Raw genomic sequence first — 17,966 nt, forward strand, 5'->3', positions numbered from 1 at the left:
TCTATACAGACTTTTTCTTATTTATTACCAACAATTGACTATTAGGTGTGCCCCACACTTGTTTATAACTGTTTTCTCTATCTCTTAAGAACCCCCCCTGCATTAACACTAGACATCACATGATGGTGAGTTTTACCATATATAACTTAACAAAAGTACCTCTCGCAATAACTATTTTCCCTCCACTGCCTTAGACCATTATAACCATTTCTTTAACCTCTTCAGTGCGTTCTCCCAGTTGTGGTCACGTCCTCCATTTTCAAAGCTTCAGCATGAGTAATTATGTCCTCCCTAATACATGGTGGCTCCTGTTTCTTTTATCTTTGTATTGTCTTTTTTGCTAGTAGAACTACTATCTACTCCAAGCTCTGTGTATTTCTACTTCCAGGTACTTTTTCTACAAATTCTCAAAAAGTACACCACTTTTGAGAAACTGATGTTTTTTTTTCTAACATGTATTGCAGTAGGCATTCTTTTTTTTTCAAAGAATTTTATTAAATAATTATTAAAATGAACAAATATTTCCATGGAATTATAACATTTTTTCTTTAAAGTTAAAAAACAAGAAATTAAAAAAACAAACTTTCTAATATATAAACCAATGTAACTAAACTATGTACAAAGACGTTCATCATGCAAAAAAAAATGTCTTAATGTAGCTATAGGATTAATAAAAATCATCTATTTACATAAATTAATAAACTATTTTTCTAGAAGTTCATAGATGATATTCCATGAATTATATAATGTAGTATTCCTAGATGATCTAGATTTAATAGTTAACATTTCCAAATTACACATTTCACGGAGTATATTTTTAAATTCCAAAAATGTAGGTGCTGTACTAGATTTCCAATTCTTAGTGATTGTTTTTCTAGCTATAGATAGTATAGACCAAACCAAGGGGTACTTATTCTCTTTTACACAATCAGGAACAGGAGTATTAAATAAAACAAGTGATTTAGATATAAAGAAATTATCAGTAAAAATGGTTTGCAACAAATTATTGATATCATCCCAAAATTTTCTTAAATATATGCAATTATAAAACATATGAGACCAGTCAGCATTCAATTCAATATTACATCTCTAACATGTTATATTCTTTTTAGAAAATATACTTATTTTATGAGGAGTGATAAATGATCTATTTAAAAATCTCCATGTGAATAATTTCCATTTTAAAGAAGAAGTAGTCGTACTTGTTGATTGTAAAATATTAAATTTGTCTTTCTCAGAAGGGGGATTATTATTAATTAAAGAAAAATATTTCCAATAATTATCTGAATGTGTATCTAAATCACATTTAATTGCCCTATAAATGTTTGATAACTTGTTATTAGCAGGAGATTTATGCAAAACTGATAAAATCATATATTGTATTAGCTTGGGAATTTTTTTCCTAATTATAGGAGACATAGAATCCAATGTATTTAATACATATTGTCTAGCTTCTGGAAGCTCTAACCATAAACAAGAATCAAGTTTATACTCTTCCAAGAGTAAACTATTGGATTTTATCTCATTATTTATCATCATTTGGTGCCAAAATGTTAAATGTTTTTGCTGAACTATAAACATTTTTGTATAATCTGAAGAGAAAATAGATCTGTGTGTGTAGGCTATAGGGAAGAGTAAAAAAAGCCGATCCTTATATATATTATATTTAAATATAAAATTTTTAAATGATTTTAAAAGAAAAACTATATACTTAGAGTTAAAACTCAGAAAAGAAAATTCAGACATGTTATCTTTTAACCTCCAAATAAATGGATTATTAATTATATTTAACTTATAGGAACTGTTTATATCTTTGGTATTTTGTGAGAATACCTCTATCAACTCTTTCCATTTAGCAGTATATTCCACATCAATGAGATGAGAGATTATATTGAATACTGATGATGCAGTAGGCATTCTGAATCCCTCCCAAACTGTTCTAGGATTTTAACATTCCAAAAATATGTTCCCCAAGTGATTTTTACTTTGCCTTGACATCACTACAAGAATTGATTTCTTCTGGGATGTGTCCTTTTCATTATGTCTGTCATAAAAAAATTATATTGGCATTTCCACTAACTAACTAACTAACTAACTAACTAACTAACTAACTAACTAACTAACTAATTAAAAATAAAAAAATACTTCCTTGCAATGGCAGCTACCCTTGGTGGCCAAAGTACCCCCTCCCAATACTTATCAGGTAACTCTTTACCTAAAATCATTTCCCAGCACTTTCTCATTCTCTGAACTACACCATTTTTCAAACACAATAGCTCCTTTACTGCCCTAGAAATTACTCCACTGTCATCACTGGGGCCCATTCTAATGTCTTAGATGCATTTAATGGGAGAGGGGGCTTCTTTTCTTTTTCTGTTCTGTACAAGTTAGTTGTTTTCAACTGGATTATTAAACCTTGGTATTATAATCTGCACTTATCTAGCAAATGAAATCTTATTGTATCTTTACCCCATTCTATAAACTCATATTGATCTAATAACCAATCCTAGTAGCAGGATTCATTCATAGTTTGGGTCCAGTGACAACCTATTAGCTTTTTCTTCCACCACATCAGGAAAATCCAACTGGCAGCATATCTTTTCTCCATCACCTCAGTTCTTTATGAGCAAATATTCACTGCATTTCTTTTTTAATATTGTTACCAGTGTTAAGCTGTAAGTCTTCCTCTTTTATTCTTACCATTTCATTGCATCTTGATTCTGAATTTTCTGTTCTGGTATTTTGCATATAAGGCCAATGATTAAGCTTTAAAGTAAAGCCTCAGGTCAGGCTAACAACCAAGGTGGCTTAAAGAATGATGATGATGTCTATGAAAATAGGATGTTGAGGGATGGGTATTTATAAACTCCCCAAGTTGTTGAAGTAATGTGATCTTTTGCCATCCATCCTTTGCCCCGCTGTTTTGCTACACAAAATCTTTTGTCAGCATATCCATTTTCTTTAGTTCATTATCCCCTACTAATTGCCAGATGGCTCAATCTGCATACAAAAGATTAGAGAGAACACAACAACTGAACACAAGTACCTATCAGTCTGACCCTAGATTTGCCCCTTTCCACCACTCCAAACTACTTTGTCTCTTGTGCAGAACTTTCATGGACATTTGCTTCTTAGATTCTTCAGAGTCTCCAACTAGCCAGATACTTAAATATATCATCTGTCATTACAGGATTTTTCTTTATTAACTCATGCTGATTTTCCAGATGTACAATAAAATCCTGTCTTTTTGTAATATTTATTTTATACCATGAAAACTGGAGAGATCTAGCCATGACCTCCATTATTAGGGGAGGTCATTTTTGGTTTTGCCAGTGTAACTAGAATGTTATCTGCAAGCATCAACTTTTTTAAAGTCCCTCCACAGATACTCCTGTATTGGTGAATGGCTATCATCTTTCCCAGTGGTTCCAAAAACAAAGTGAAGAGGATAGGTGACAAGGGGCATGACTGCCTTGTATCTTCATTATGTTCAAATCATCTGAAATGTGGGCACAGACCTTAATTTGGGAGCTAAATATATCTTCTGTAAAAAGTCCACTATCCCCAATGGGAGTCCCATGGTTTCCAACACTCTGAACAAGTACATCCAGTCTACCCAGTCAAAAGCCTTTTCTGCAATGAGGCATAGAAAAGCCAGCAGTTTCTTTTCCTTTGATGCATTTAGTAAAATTAAATGGGTATCCCTTATACTGTACAAAGCCCTCCTCCTTCGAATAAACCCTGCCTGCTCTAGACACACTAATTTAGGGACCACGTTACTAAATTCCCCAGCTATTATAGACATAAATAACTTAGAATCATGATTTATTATGGATATAGGGTGATAGGGAGAGGCCATATGTGGGTTCTTGCTCTTTAAATATTGGAAAAATTATAGCCTTTTTTACATGACCCCAGTATTTCTTTAGTTGTTAGTGTTAGATTAAATGTATCCCTCCAAATGTGGATCATTCTATTGCTCATTAGGTTCCATATTTCAATCGGTATCCCATCTGTATCTGGTGATTTGGGGCTTCAGCCCCTTATATTGCAATCTCCTCCTCTAAACCAATTGCTTCCTCCTCTGTCAGTGTCAAGCTTTAGCTACACCATAACATTCTGGAATTGCCCATAACATTCTGAATTTGCTCCTGTCCCACTATCTGCCCTGTATACTTCTGCATAAGCTGTCACCAGTATTCTCAGTATTTTGAAGTTCAGGCTTTCTATTCTTTCTGTAGATTCTCTTTCACCATAGATAGCTAATTCATGTTGCTGCTGGTACTGTCTCAGCCTTAATGCCAGCAACCTTTTATACTCTTGGAATAACTGAAAAACATATCACGAGTAGCCTTCCTTTGCATTATTAGTTTATTGCTCTCTGGTTCCTGAAGCTTTTGTTTTATCTTTCCCAGGGTTCATTTCTCCTCCCCACTTAGGTTTTTCCACCTATTTTGCTGTTGTCTGATATCCCTGTACGACTTGCTTCTTATTATTGCCCTCTCTCCTGTTATAGTCGACCTCTTTCTGGTTCTTATCTTCTTCAAAAAATTAATTTGCAATTTTACAATGTTTCCTTTTGTCACTGTCTCTATCCTATCCAATTTATTTTAACCCAATATTTATATTCCGTCCTTCCTTTGCAGCTTATAGGACAGAAATCTTCAATCCCATCTCATATCTGGTTCCTCCTTGCTTCTCAGTGTTATTTTTGTAAAGACATGTCTGAGATAAATATAGGTCCTACTTTAATCCCTTTTATTTGTGTAACATGCTCCTGGCTTATGAAATCCTTATTTATACATGACCAGATATCATAATGTTTTTGTATGAAACGTAAATCCCCTATTTTATTTTCCCTTGGCCACACATTCATCAATCAGCCTGAGTTAATATTCTCAATTGGAGTTTGGGTCTCTTCATAAAAAAAAATGGTTCCACCCCCATCCAATAATATCAACACACCTTCAAAAATCTAAAAATATCAGTTAATATTCCTATAACCTCCATGTCCTTATATCTTAGCAATAGATATATACTAATAATTGCTGTCATTTGCTCATTTAAAAAAAACTTTTATACTTGCATACCATCCTCAAGCATCCTCGTTTCTTATAATTTCAGAAGCTATATTTCTTGTCATCAGCAACACAGCTCCCTGCCTTCAAGCTCCATAAAACAAAGAGCTTGCGTTTACTACAAAGCCTTTTCACTCCAGCTTGATCTACTCTTCCTGCATTAAATGCACCTCTGTTAAGATAGCTGTACTAGTTCCTCTTTTTTATGCAGGCAAGAATAACTCTCTCTCTCACTCTGATTATCTGGATTGGTTAAGACATTTACATACCAACTTACCAGAGGATTCCATTCCAACTCTGTACTGTGATGATATTTTCATGGTGTGCCTAGTAAACCAAAGATTTCATTTTAAGGATAACCCTCTCCCTGTCATGAATTATCCCCCACTTATAACCCTTGTTTGCTTTATTCTGATATCCTCCCATTCACCATCTTAATTTTTCATCAAGTTTAATAGTACAGATTTCCACTTCAGTGTGCAGGTAATGAACGTATCACATTTTACAACTTTCAAATCAAAAAGAAAAACAAAATATGCACAAAAATTGTAACCTATATACATGAATATACTTTGTACTTCTGAGTCAATGACATAAATAGCCCATATTAGGCCCCACCAGTCCAGCTTTAAAAAATCTCCAGCAGTTATTAGTTAAGGATTCCCAGTCCTCATTTATGCCTCCTGGCCAGTCCAGTTATTTTAATCCATTCTTATGTTACTACACAGGTCTAGTTTTAAGCATTTCAGTTTGTTGGTTCCTTTCCTATTTATGTTTATAACGTGAAAAACAAAATGTACCTCGTGGTCACTTTAAGTCACAACTCACAGACTTGATTTTACATACATCATCTCTTTCAAAAACAATGTTTGCTTAACTCACTTTAGCTTTTTTGGCCCCTGCCAGCCCACCACATGGCCAAAAGTGCTCTCTCTATTAAACTCTTTTCATTCTACAGTGTTGTTGCTAATTCTCTGTTATCGTGGATGCCTCTTTACAGTGTTGTTGCTAATTCTCTGTTATCATGGAAGCCTCTTTACAGTGTTGTTGTAATTCTCTGTTATCATGGATGCCTCTTTACAGTGTTGTTGTAATTCTCTGTTATCGTGGATGCCTCTTTACAGTGTTGTTGCTAATTCTCTGTTATCATGGATGCCTCTTTACAGTGTTGTTGCTAATTCTCTGTTATCATGGATGCCTCTTTACAGTGTTGTTGCTAATTCTCTGTTATCGTGGATGCCTCTTTACAGTGTTGTTGCTAATTCTCTGTTATCATGGATGCCTCTTTACAGTGTTGTTGCTAATTCTCTGTTATCGTGGATGCCTCTTTACAGTGTTGTTGCTAATTCTCTGTTATCATGGATGCCTCTTTACAGTGTTGTTGCTAATTCTCTGTTATCGTGGATGCCTCTTTACAGTGTTGTTGCTAATTCTCTGTTATCGTGGATGCCTCTTTACAGTGTTGTTGCTAATTCTCTGTTATCATGGATGCCTCTTTACAGTGTTGTTGCTAATTCTCTGTTATCATGGAAGCCTCTTTACAGTGTTGTTGTAATTCTCTGTGTGTGGATGCCTCTTTTTACTGTGTTGTAATAATTCTCTGTTATCATGGAAGCCTCTTTACAGTGTTGTTGCTAATTCTCTGTTATTGTGGATACCTCTTTACAGTGTTGTTGCTAATTCTCTGTTATCATGGATGCCTGTTATCATGGAAGCCTCTTTACAGTGTTGTTGTAATTCTCTGTTATCATGGATGCCTCTTTACAGTGTTGTTGTAATTCTCTGTTATCATGGATGCCTCTTTACAGTGTTGTTGCTAATTCTCTGTTATCGTGGATGCCTCTTTACAGTGTTGTTGCTAATTCTCGCCTCTTTACAGTGTTGTTGTAATTCTCTGTTATCATGGATGCCTCTTTACAGTGTTGTTGTAATTCTGTTATCATGGATGCCTCTTTACAGTGTTGTTGTAATTCTCTGTTATCGTGGATGCCTCTTAACAGTGTTGTTGTAATTCTCTGTTATCATGGATGTCTCTTTACAGTGTTGTTGCTAATTCTCTGTTATCGTGGATGCCTCTTTATAGTGTTGTTGCTAATTCTCTGTTATCATGGATGCCTCTTCTTTTCATTGTTGTTGCTCCAAATATGTTCATAGGTTCATAGGTAAGTACTAGGCTAGCTGCCCTTGTGGGCCATTTTAAAAGTATCCAGTTTCCCTGTTTGTGCTCGAACTACCCTACCCTATCCCATTTGGTTATAGCTTAGTCTTATCTATCCCATGGTTTATACTTTCAGTATCTTGTATCTCGTAAACAAAGGGAAGTGTTGCCCAGCAATACTATCACCCTCCTCTCTCTCCCATTGGTTTGCAGGTGAATCCATGGCTTCCTGAAAACATGGTGCAGAGTTGGATGGGGTTGCTGTCTGTGACTCTATATTGTCCAGCCGGCTCTGTGCTTCCTTTGGGTCCCATGTTGCCTTCGTGCCTCTGGGTAAGAATAACTTACAAATCACAGGATATAACAGTTTAGCTTACTCACTTAAGCTGGGCTGTGTTAATTACTAGCAAGAAAGTCACTTGCTTTTTCCTTGCCTGTAATGAAATATCTTGGTCTATGTAGACCAGGAAGAGTCATGCATTCACTTTGCTCCAGGCTTCCAGAGCAGAGAACGTATTTGCTCTTTTGGCATATAAGTCTATAATCTATACCCAGGTGGTGGTTATTGCTAGGTCTATTGGCTCTCTCCACTATGATCTTTTTAACAGGGAGGGCAATCCATTTTGATAAAAGCTATATTACCAGCTTTTCCCAGCTGCTTTTTTCCTTGCCTTTGTGTATACATTACAGCCTAATATTTTTCTGTCTGTCTCACTCCTGTTTCTCCCAAATCACCTATTCCAACATATCCAGACTCGTGTCCACTTTTTCAGTACAGAGCCAAAATTGCTCACTTTCATGGAGTGTATCCTGTATAGCATCAGCATGGCCACTAACTAGTCTGACAGTTGGTGCACAGGGTTAAGGCTCTCTGCAGTACAAGGTTTGATTCTCTTAGCCCTCATTTACCTATTAAGCAAGTCACTTAATCGGACAGTACTTGAAGACAACTAAGTGTTTGGGCTAGGCTCTTCAATGGTCCCCTGGACAGCAATCCTAGTAATTTCTTATGAACTAGTAAAAAACTATTTCTCTGGGTCTGCATTATAAATCTTTCAAAGTTGGAGTTTATTTTCTTTAGTTCTTTCAGAACTTCTGTTATAGTGACTTGCTTGTTGCTAATGCTTCCTGTCATAGTGCCAGGCTGCTGAATTTTACCAGATGCCATTGCGGTAGCCTGTGGGTTCATTAGGGATCTCTTCTTTTTGGCTGGTTGTGTCTTATTTCTTTTTTGTAAAAAAATATATTTTCAAGGATTGGAGCGTATACTGGATTTTCTCTTGCCCTGTTTTTACTACTTTGAGCTCCGACAGCTTGTGAAGTATTATCTTTTTTATACTATGTTGGACTAGCACAGAGAAGGCTGGTATTTGCTTTTGCTCCATACCAGAAGTCAGGGAAGTTCATTTGGGCACAGGATTGAAGAACTGACAAATAGCAAGGTGGTCAGCTTACATGTAGACAATAAACAGGGTTGGCACCCAAGTAATTATTGTATTGGTGGCTTTTGGCATATTGGCAGCACTTGGAGGAACCATGCAGAATAGATGAAAGTTGCTAATGTGCCAGGAAGTTTTCCCTGCAACCAAATAATTAATATTTAATGGTGCAGTGGGTAATTCAACAATGCCCTCTGTCTGTGACCTGACTTCAGGGAGGATTGATCATCACAGTTGCAAATGTGGTAAAATGGATGTCTTCACAGCTATCCCCTGTCAAAGTGCAAATGCCAAGGATATGCCTGGGGTCAGTCCTACTTGAGTGATTTTTAATGCAGTGGATGCCACAAGGATCCTTGATGAATGAGTTACCTTTGGAGATTGAATCATTTGAGGTACTGCTAGTGTTTACAAGTATGATTTCTACCTAGGCTGAGCCCAAAGATGCTATTCAGAACACTTAAGGAGACCCCTGCAGAGATTTACCTTATGACAGAAAGTGTAAAAATATTTTTGTACATTTTTTGTGAGACTTAAATACATCGATGTTGTCTTTGTAACTTAAGGGAGGGATACGTGTAAAACATCTCTGAAACTTTGCTTTTGTTTGTATATACAGGTATGTATGCTTATATTAAAAGTCTGAGATGTAGTAAATGACATGAAACTTCTCTCTTGGTCTGTTGTGTCTTTATGTGGATAAATATTGCGTAAATACAGCTTAGATGTATTTATAATAAGTTAATTATAGAGGACCCCTGCCTAATCTGCAGTCCAATATCTTACTCAGTTAAACATGAATGTCTATCTCTGGAAACAGCTTCAGAGCTAATAGCAGGTCAGCAGACTTAAACTAAAAATACATATCAGTAATAGAAAAAAAACATGCCATATATATTATGTAACACCGTTTAAGATCGCAAAGAAAGCTTCCTCTTCCAGTAAGAACAATTAATTTGTTAATTTCAGAATAATCTTGATTTTACATATATGTATATGAATATATACTTTAGTTTTTACATGCAGAAACATCACACACTAAATTGATGTTTACACACTGAAAGTTACTAACCACAAAAATAAAAAAATATCAGCACTGCACCAAGCTTTCCTTTTCTGATTGGTAAATGATAAAAAAGTCTGAAACCTAACAGTACCCTTCAGTCATACTTTGTCTGAATAGTGATACTGTTAGGGAAAGTTCGTTTCATAAGGTACTGTATAGGGTTGGAGTTAGGGACAGTGGGCAAGGGGTTAGAATTAGACTTAGCACACATGAGTAAGGATGGGCAGTGGGGCTTTGTCCCCCAATGCCCCACTTCTTTATATATACTAACGTCTAACTTTAGTACTGCAACACTTTGTGTAAATGATGTAGTTTTGACAAGTTTTCCTACCTGTTATTCTAGTAACAATCATTTGTATGATAACATGGTATGAGTGGTTTTTTGCCTCTGTTCTGCTGTTTCTTGAGGTTTCAAGCATCTGTATGATATCATAGTATGTGTGTACTACCGACACTGATAATATATCTCTGGACTCTAATGTGGTCCAGGCACAACAGAATAAAGACTGAATCTGACATTTTCCTCTGTGTGGTAGTGACTGATATTCTCCCCTCACCCCCCATGTAAGTGCAGGCCTATACCCCCTGAGACAAACTCCTACACAGTAATCTGTATAAGTATTATGCTAAGTAATGTCCTACTATTTATCATTTATTGATCTGGTTAGTCCCATTAGGCTCGTAGCCTCTTTTCATGGGACACAGGATGGTATTTATACTACTAGAGAAAATTTGGCCAGTGCACTGGGAGCTTCTCCTATTCTTTTCAGTAGATGCCATGGAATGTTTTGCATCCACCTGAGCTACCACCCACTCAAGCAGATGGGGCTTTTGAAGGACGGCACACTTAGAAATGCAGCACCTTCTTATACTGCACTGCAGTTTCAGCAATCTTTCTACTTGGTGTGGGAATGGAACCCATAGCTCTCTGCTTTAAGGGTAAATGTGCTACATATTTCAACAATGACACTGCTATTATAAATTGGGCTGTTCATGTGCCTTCTCATCAGAGCCAGATCATGGTCAAATGGGACCGTAGGTAGGGTAATGGAACAGCACCCCCACCCCACACAGCCATTCCAGTGACCAATAACTTGACTATCTCTCCACAGTTATCATAAACACCCTTTAAACCTGTCAACATTCATTCTATTTTCTTTTTTTATTTTTACAATGGTTAGAGAGTTATGGAGTTAATTTACAATTTTTATTTCAAATTTTAAAGTGCAAAGACTGATGGCCATTTCTTAAACAAAACAAAACACTCTTACACTGAATACATCCTTAGCAAGAGCAACAATGAATTCTTCACTTGAAACTTACATTCATTGAAAATGCATCTGTCCAGTGATGAATTGAGTGTACCATAGGCCCTGTGCTATTTTCAAAACATGGGCCCCCTGCATACATTTTTAGGGCCATGCATAAATGTGTTTGTTCTTTGATTCACCTTCCTGGTTGTTTTAAATTATATTTTCTTGTTTAATACTGGAACATTTCTTTTAAAGAGTGTGGTTAACATTTTTCCAGTAAGCAATGAAACAAAATGTATGGACCAATAATGGTAAAAGTACCCATACTAGCATCATGACTTAAGATCCAGCCATGTGTAGCACAGTTTAAAGAGTATTTATGAAATATTTTTGAACAAGAACATCTTTGTTAAATTATCACATATGACATGGGCAATCATACATTTATATAAATGAAAACAAACTGTAATGACATAATTTTAGTTGCAAACATTATACATCGCAAACCATTTTGACATAATTTTAGTTGCAAACATTACACATCACTTATAATCTATCCAGCCGTTGTTAGTCAAACATTATATAACTCATTGAAATCCAGCCTTCTTTTAAACCTCATTCCTCCTCTGCATGTATTGTTCCCACAATTCCCATTTTATTCTATGTAATTTGCTCCTAGCCTTTTCTAAAGATCCCAGTTCCAGTTGTTTTATCTCTGTTACTAGGGACGTTTAAATGTGGTGGTTGTAACTGGTGTAAACTAATAAAAACAGGAAATACGTTTACAGTTAGAAATAAAAAATACCAGATACAACATAAGATTTCTTGCGAAACAAAATCAGTTATCTATGTAGCCCTATGTAATTGTTGTTCAGCCTTCTACATAGGTAAGACTGATCGTAAGTTAAGGGAACAAATTTACCAACATGTATACGCAATAAGAAATAATAGGATAGAAAATGCATTAGCCAAACATGTTAGTTCTAACCCGGGCCATAACTTCTGCTTTATGGGTATTGACCATGTAGCGTCTAGTATTAGAGGTGGCCCCTTTTCCTTAATACTTGAAAATTATGAACTTGAATGGCAGTTAAAGCTTGATGCATTCAGGTCTCCTGGCCTGAATGAGAATTGCAACATTTCATCAGTTTTAAAACTAAGGAGCTATTTGAGGTAATAATTATATCCATTTAGTATTAAAAACACCTCATTAAGTTATTAATTTATTACTAATGATTCATCACTACTGGTGATTAGTATGTTGATATTTATATATACATATTTTTTCATTTATTAGTTTTTATAAAAAAACAACAAAAGAAAAAAATATTTTTAACTCACTGTTTATTATACATAAAATAATTTTACATTTTATATATATGTATTCATTAAACTATATATATTTTTAGTTTATGTTTATATTGATGTCCTAATTATTAGTAATGGGTTAACTTCTTTGAAGTTATTTATTACTATTTTTTCTGTTTATGCATTTTTGAAAAACTGAACTAGTTTACTAGGATATGATGTTGTTTGAGTCACTTCCTGTTTTTTAATATAAATACTAGCGTTTTTTAACTGTTCTGTTTGCCTCTGATGAAGCTGTGATATTTCTTGTTTATTAATTTAAATAAAATTGCGTTAAGGAAAAGAAGTTTTGTTGGATTGGCTTGCTGGATACAAGGTTGCCTGTTGGCTTGATCTCTGTTACTATAGTCACTACTTCTAGTACAGCTGGTTTAGGCTTTGATTTACATTTTCTAGTAATTGCTTTTTTTGGCAGCCACCATAATTAGACTCAGCAATGCCTTACTATGTCTACACCAGTGGTTTTCAACCTTTTTACACTTAGGGACTGGTGAAAACAGGAGAATTATTTTGGGGAAAGCTAGGACAGAAATACATTATTTTTAAGGAACCAATTAAAACAATTACTGTTTAAGTGTTGTATGCCAAAGGACATGAAGTCAGAAACTTCAGTCCTTTTTATGAGGAATAAACCAAACATATGGGACAAAAATCTGGACAGTTGAGAGTTATGCTACCTACCTACCTCTTACTCACACATACACACACACACACACACACACACACACACACACACACACACACACACTACCCAACAACCTCACTTCCTCTTACACACACACTCCTACCTACCTCCCTCTTATACAGACAAACGCACGCGCGCACACACACACACACACACACACACACACACACACACACACACACATGCACACCTATCTACCTCCCTCTTACACACATACACGCATACACATGTGCACACACATCCCTACCTCACACACACACACACACACACACACACACACACACACACACACACACACACACACACACACACACACACACACACACACACACACCTACCTCTCACTTGTCCATTTGTTGTCTGCATTTCAGACATCTTTTGGCATTCAAATTCCACATGCGGAAGACAAAGATGTAATCAGCAGGTCACGCAGACACAGAAGACAAAAACAGGTTGCACATACCTGTCACGTCTGTGCAACTGGATGCAAAGCTGTGCTTTTTTTAATTAAAAAATAAGTTTCCCGGCCAGTGGCCCCCACTCCCAGCCAGGGGAAGCCCTGTCCCAGCCAGTGGGCCCCAGTGTTTCATGGACCAGCAGTTGAAAAACACTGGTCAAGACAATTCTGATTATGTGTCATAGCTCAAAAAATAATTTACGTAGTTGCACCAATTTGTCCACCTAGTATCTTTGACAGAACAGTCTGCAGGGAATCTTTCCAGAAAATATGTTCCCAATTACCTCTTTCTTCCCCATCATACCTCCAACATTTGCCGTCTAACCGAAGATAAATTCTTTGGCGTCTACTTGCGTTTTAAAAAAACACATGTAAACACCTCCAAGCAAAGATCCTAAATCTTCTAGACTTTTTGCATATTTGGAGGACATACATATACCCCCCATTGTTTCTTTGTGAATTGCTTATCAAATCTCTCTTCCCAATCCTTTCTAACTGCCTCTGATTGGTTCTTATAGTTATCATGCAATATTTTGTATGCTCTGCTAATTATTCCTTTTTTAACAGCAGCTTCTGTTCTAGATTCTACTAAAAACTCTACCAGTTTTGGTCTTTCACTTAGGATCCCCCTATTTATTTCTCTTTGCCTATACTCTGATATCAATCCTTGATAGGGAAGGCAATCTTTAACCAGCAGTCCAAATAAATTCTTGGTGTCTTCCCATTCTATCATTTTCCCCCTCTAGTTATTTGCTTCCAATACTTTGGTTCCTTTGCCAGTTTTCTCCAATAAATTCCAGCCCCCTCTTGCCTACTGTCTATATCCCTAATTGCAGTCATGCCTATCAGCAGACCCTCCTTTCTCTGTTTCCATGTTGGCTGAGTTCTTAGAATATTTTCTGCTACTTTATGAATATAATATTCTGTATGGTCTACCATAATTAGACACAGCAAGGCCTTACCGTCTAGGCAATTCTGATTCTGTATCATAGCACAGAAAAATCATCTCCCTCGTCACACCAATCTGCCCACCCAGCAATTCCGACAGTGTATCCAGCAGGGAATCCTTAAAGTCCACCAACTCACCTCACTCCCAGAAAATGTTTCCAATTACTTCTTTCTTCCCTATCACACCTCCAATATTTGCTGCCTACCTAAGGAAAAATTCTCTGGGATCTACTTGGGGTATAAAAATATCTGTGTAAACATTTCCAAGTAAAAATCCTAAATCTTCTAGATTTTGTTGCATATTTCAGAGACATATGCATATCCTTCCATTGTTTCTTTGTGAATTGCTTATCCAGTCTCTCTTCCCAATCCTTTCTGTTCTCCTCTGATTGATTCTTATAGTTATCATGCAATATTTTATATACTCTATCAATTATTCCTTTTTTAATGGCAGCTTTTGTTCTAGATTCTAATGAAAACTCTACCAGTGCTGGTCTTTTGTTCAGGGCCCCCTATTTCTTTCTCTTTGCCTATACTCTGGTATCAATCCTTGATATGGAAGGCAATCTCTAACCTGCAAAGTCCAAATAAATTCTTGGTGTCCTTCCATTCTCTCATCTTTCCCTCTCTCTTTATTTGCTCCCAATAAATTGGCACATTTGCCAGTTTTCTCCGATAAATTCCAGCCCCTCTTGCCTATTGTCTATATTCTTAAGTGTAGTCATCCCTATCAGCAGAATCTCCTTTTTCCATTCCTACGTTGGCTTAGTTCTTATAATACTTTCTGCTACTTTATGAATATAATATTCTGTATGGTTATTGTTATTCTTCTTAAGGATCTGCATCCAAACTTCCAGTCTCTCCTTGTTTCTTAAGCCTCCCTCCTGTTTCATCATAATCACTTTCTACTATGAATTATATTTTTCTGCTGTTTCTATGTATAAGAGTCTTAAGTGTGTAGCTCTGAAATACCCCTTCAAATCGGGTAATCCCAAATTGCCTTTTTCTATTGGAAGAATCAGCTTTTCCCACTTGACTCTTGCCATCTTTCCCTCCCAGATGAAATCTTTCAGCTCTTAACTAATTGCTATCCATAACTCTAACTCTGGTTGATAAAAATATGTCTGACCTGTGCATAAAACGAAAGGGACTAAAACATTTTAACTGTTTGTATCTTTCTATCCATATCCTTATAACATAGCTTCCAATTTCTCAGTTTTTATATTATCTTTTGTTTAGTCTCTTCCCACATATCCTTAGCTGCCACATAGGAATCCTTTTTAATCCATACTCCTAAATACTTCATTTTATCATGTCCCATAAATATGGATATTGCTGAACCAGTTTGTGTGTGGGTACATAATTTACAGCTATTGCCTTTGTTTTAGCTTCATTATTTTTGTATCCCAAAAAGATTTGAAGCTGCCTCAAAATGTTCCACAACACTAAAATGTCCTTTTCTGGTTTTATCGGGTATAAAATAATATCATCTGCAATTACAGCCAGCTTTTCTTGACTACCATACCAAGTATATCCTTGAATTTCTGAGTCCCTTATTTCCTTTGCCAATGGTTCTAAATATAATGCAAATAACAAAGGGGAAAGAGGATACCCCTGCCTAGTTCCTCTGCTCAAACAGAAATTATCAGAGAGGAACCCACCCACTTTAATTTTCATCTCTGATCCCTCATTATTCTTGTAATCAAGCTTATAATTTTATCAGTAAATGCAAATGCTTCCATTGCCCTGCTTATAAACTCTCAGCTTATGCTGTCAAAGGCTTTCTCTGTAAGACCCACCAATAACAGTGGTGTTTTTTTACATTCAGCTTCTGTTTGGATCATCAATGTTCTGTTAATGTTGTCATATGTTTGCTTCCCATCCATAAAACCACATTGATCCATATCTATCAATTTTGGCATCACCTTTGCCATTCTTTTAGCAGCTATAGACATGAACACTTTATAATCATGGTTTAGGATTGAAATAGGCCTGTATGAAGTTGGATCTGATGAATATTTACCCTCTTTAGGTATTACAGCTACTACGACTTTCTTCCAGGATGTTGGTGCTTCTCCTCCTCTTAAAATACTGTTAAACAAAACATTCCAGATCTTTATCAGTTGTTTACCTCTTAGCTTCCAAACTTCCACAGGAATACCATTTATTCCTATGAACTTTCTTGTGGATTGTTTATAGATCACTATTTTTAGCTCATCTCCTCCTATCCTAACTGTTAACAATTGAGCCTCATCTACCTCAAACCTCGGCATATTTAATTCTTCCAGAAACATTTCAATTTGCACCTTTTCTTGATTTCCACATTTCTCTGCTTTTTACAGACTTTCATAACATTTCAAAATATTTCTAGCACCTCTACAGATGTCTTCCTTTTGTTATAGGCTCCCTAAGCTTGCAACAACCCTTTCCACTTTCTATTGCTAGAGTTGTTGAGCTAAAAGGTTTTGTGCTCTAGAATTATTATCAAAAAACAGTTGCTTAACAGCAGTCTTTCTAAGCTCATGTATATTACAGATGCAATCCCTTATTTTCTGTTTAGCATTCTGCGATTGCTCTTCTTCCTTTTCTGTGAGATTCCCCCTATTCTGCAATATTTAACATTTATCAGTCCCCCTAAATAACTGAAAATGGATGAGTTTAAGTACTTGGGATCAATAGCTCAGAGTAATGGTGAGTGTGGAAGAGAGGTAAAGAAGAGAGTACAGGCAGGGTGGAATAGGTGGAGAAGAGTGTCAGAAGTGATTTGTGACAGACAGTTACCAGTAAGAATGAAAGGGAAGGTCTACGAAAGAGTAGTGAGACCAGCTATGTTATATGGGTTAGAACAGTGGCATTGACAAAAAGGCAAGATTCAGAGCTGGACGTGGCAGAGTTAAAGATGTTAAGATTTGCACTGGGTGTGATGAGGATGGACAGGATTAGGAATCAGTATATTAGAGGGTCAGCTCAGGTTGGATGGTTTGGAGACAAAGCCAGAGAGGCAAGATTGCATTGGTTTGGACATGTGCTGAAGATGGATTCTGGGTATATTGGGAAAAGGATGCTAAGAATGGAGCTGCCAGGTAAGAAGAAAAGAGGAAGGCCTAAGATAAGGTTTATGGATGTGGTGAGACAGGACATGCAGGTGGTTGGTGTGACAGAGCAAGATGCAGAGGACAGGAAGAAATGGAAACCGATGAGCTGCTGTGGCAACCCTTAACAGGATCAGCCAAAAGAGAAGAAGAAGTCCCTCTAAATAATTATTGTTACTTCTTAACCATATCGCTCTTTCTTTTATTTCCACCCTATTTTTAAAATCCACTTTAATTTTATCCCACTAACTAGCTATATTTTCAGAAGAAATTTCTATCTTCTCTAGCTCCCAAATAATTTCCACTACTCATTTCTTATTTTCCTCTCTTTTCAACAGATAGGTGGGAAAGTGCCAGTATCTCTTTTTTATTTCAATACCCAGGATTTTTATTTTAGCTATTATTGGCCTGTGATCTGAAAT

This window comes from Protopterus annectens, chromosome 6.part0 (genome assembly GCF_019279795.1).
Source record: "Protopterus annectens isolate FY-2018-M chromosome 6.part0, PAN1.0, whole genome shotgun sequence".
Taxonomy (NCBI): Eukaryota; Metazoa; Chordata; order Ceratodontiformes; family Protopteridae; genus Protopterus; species Protopterus annectens.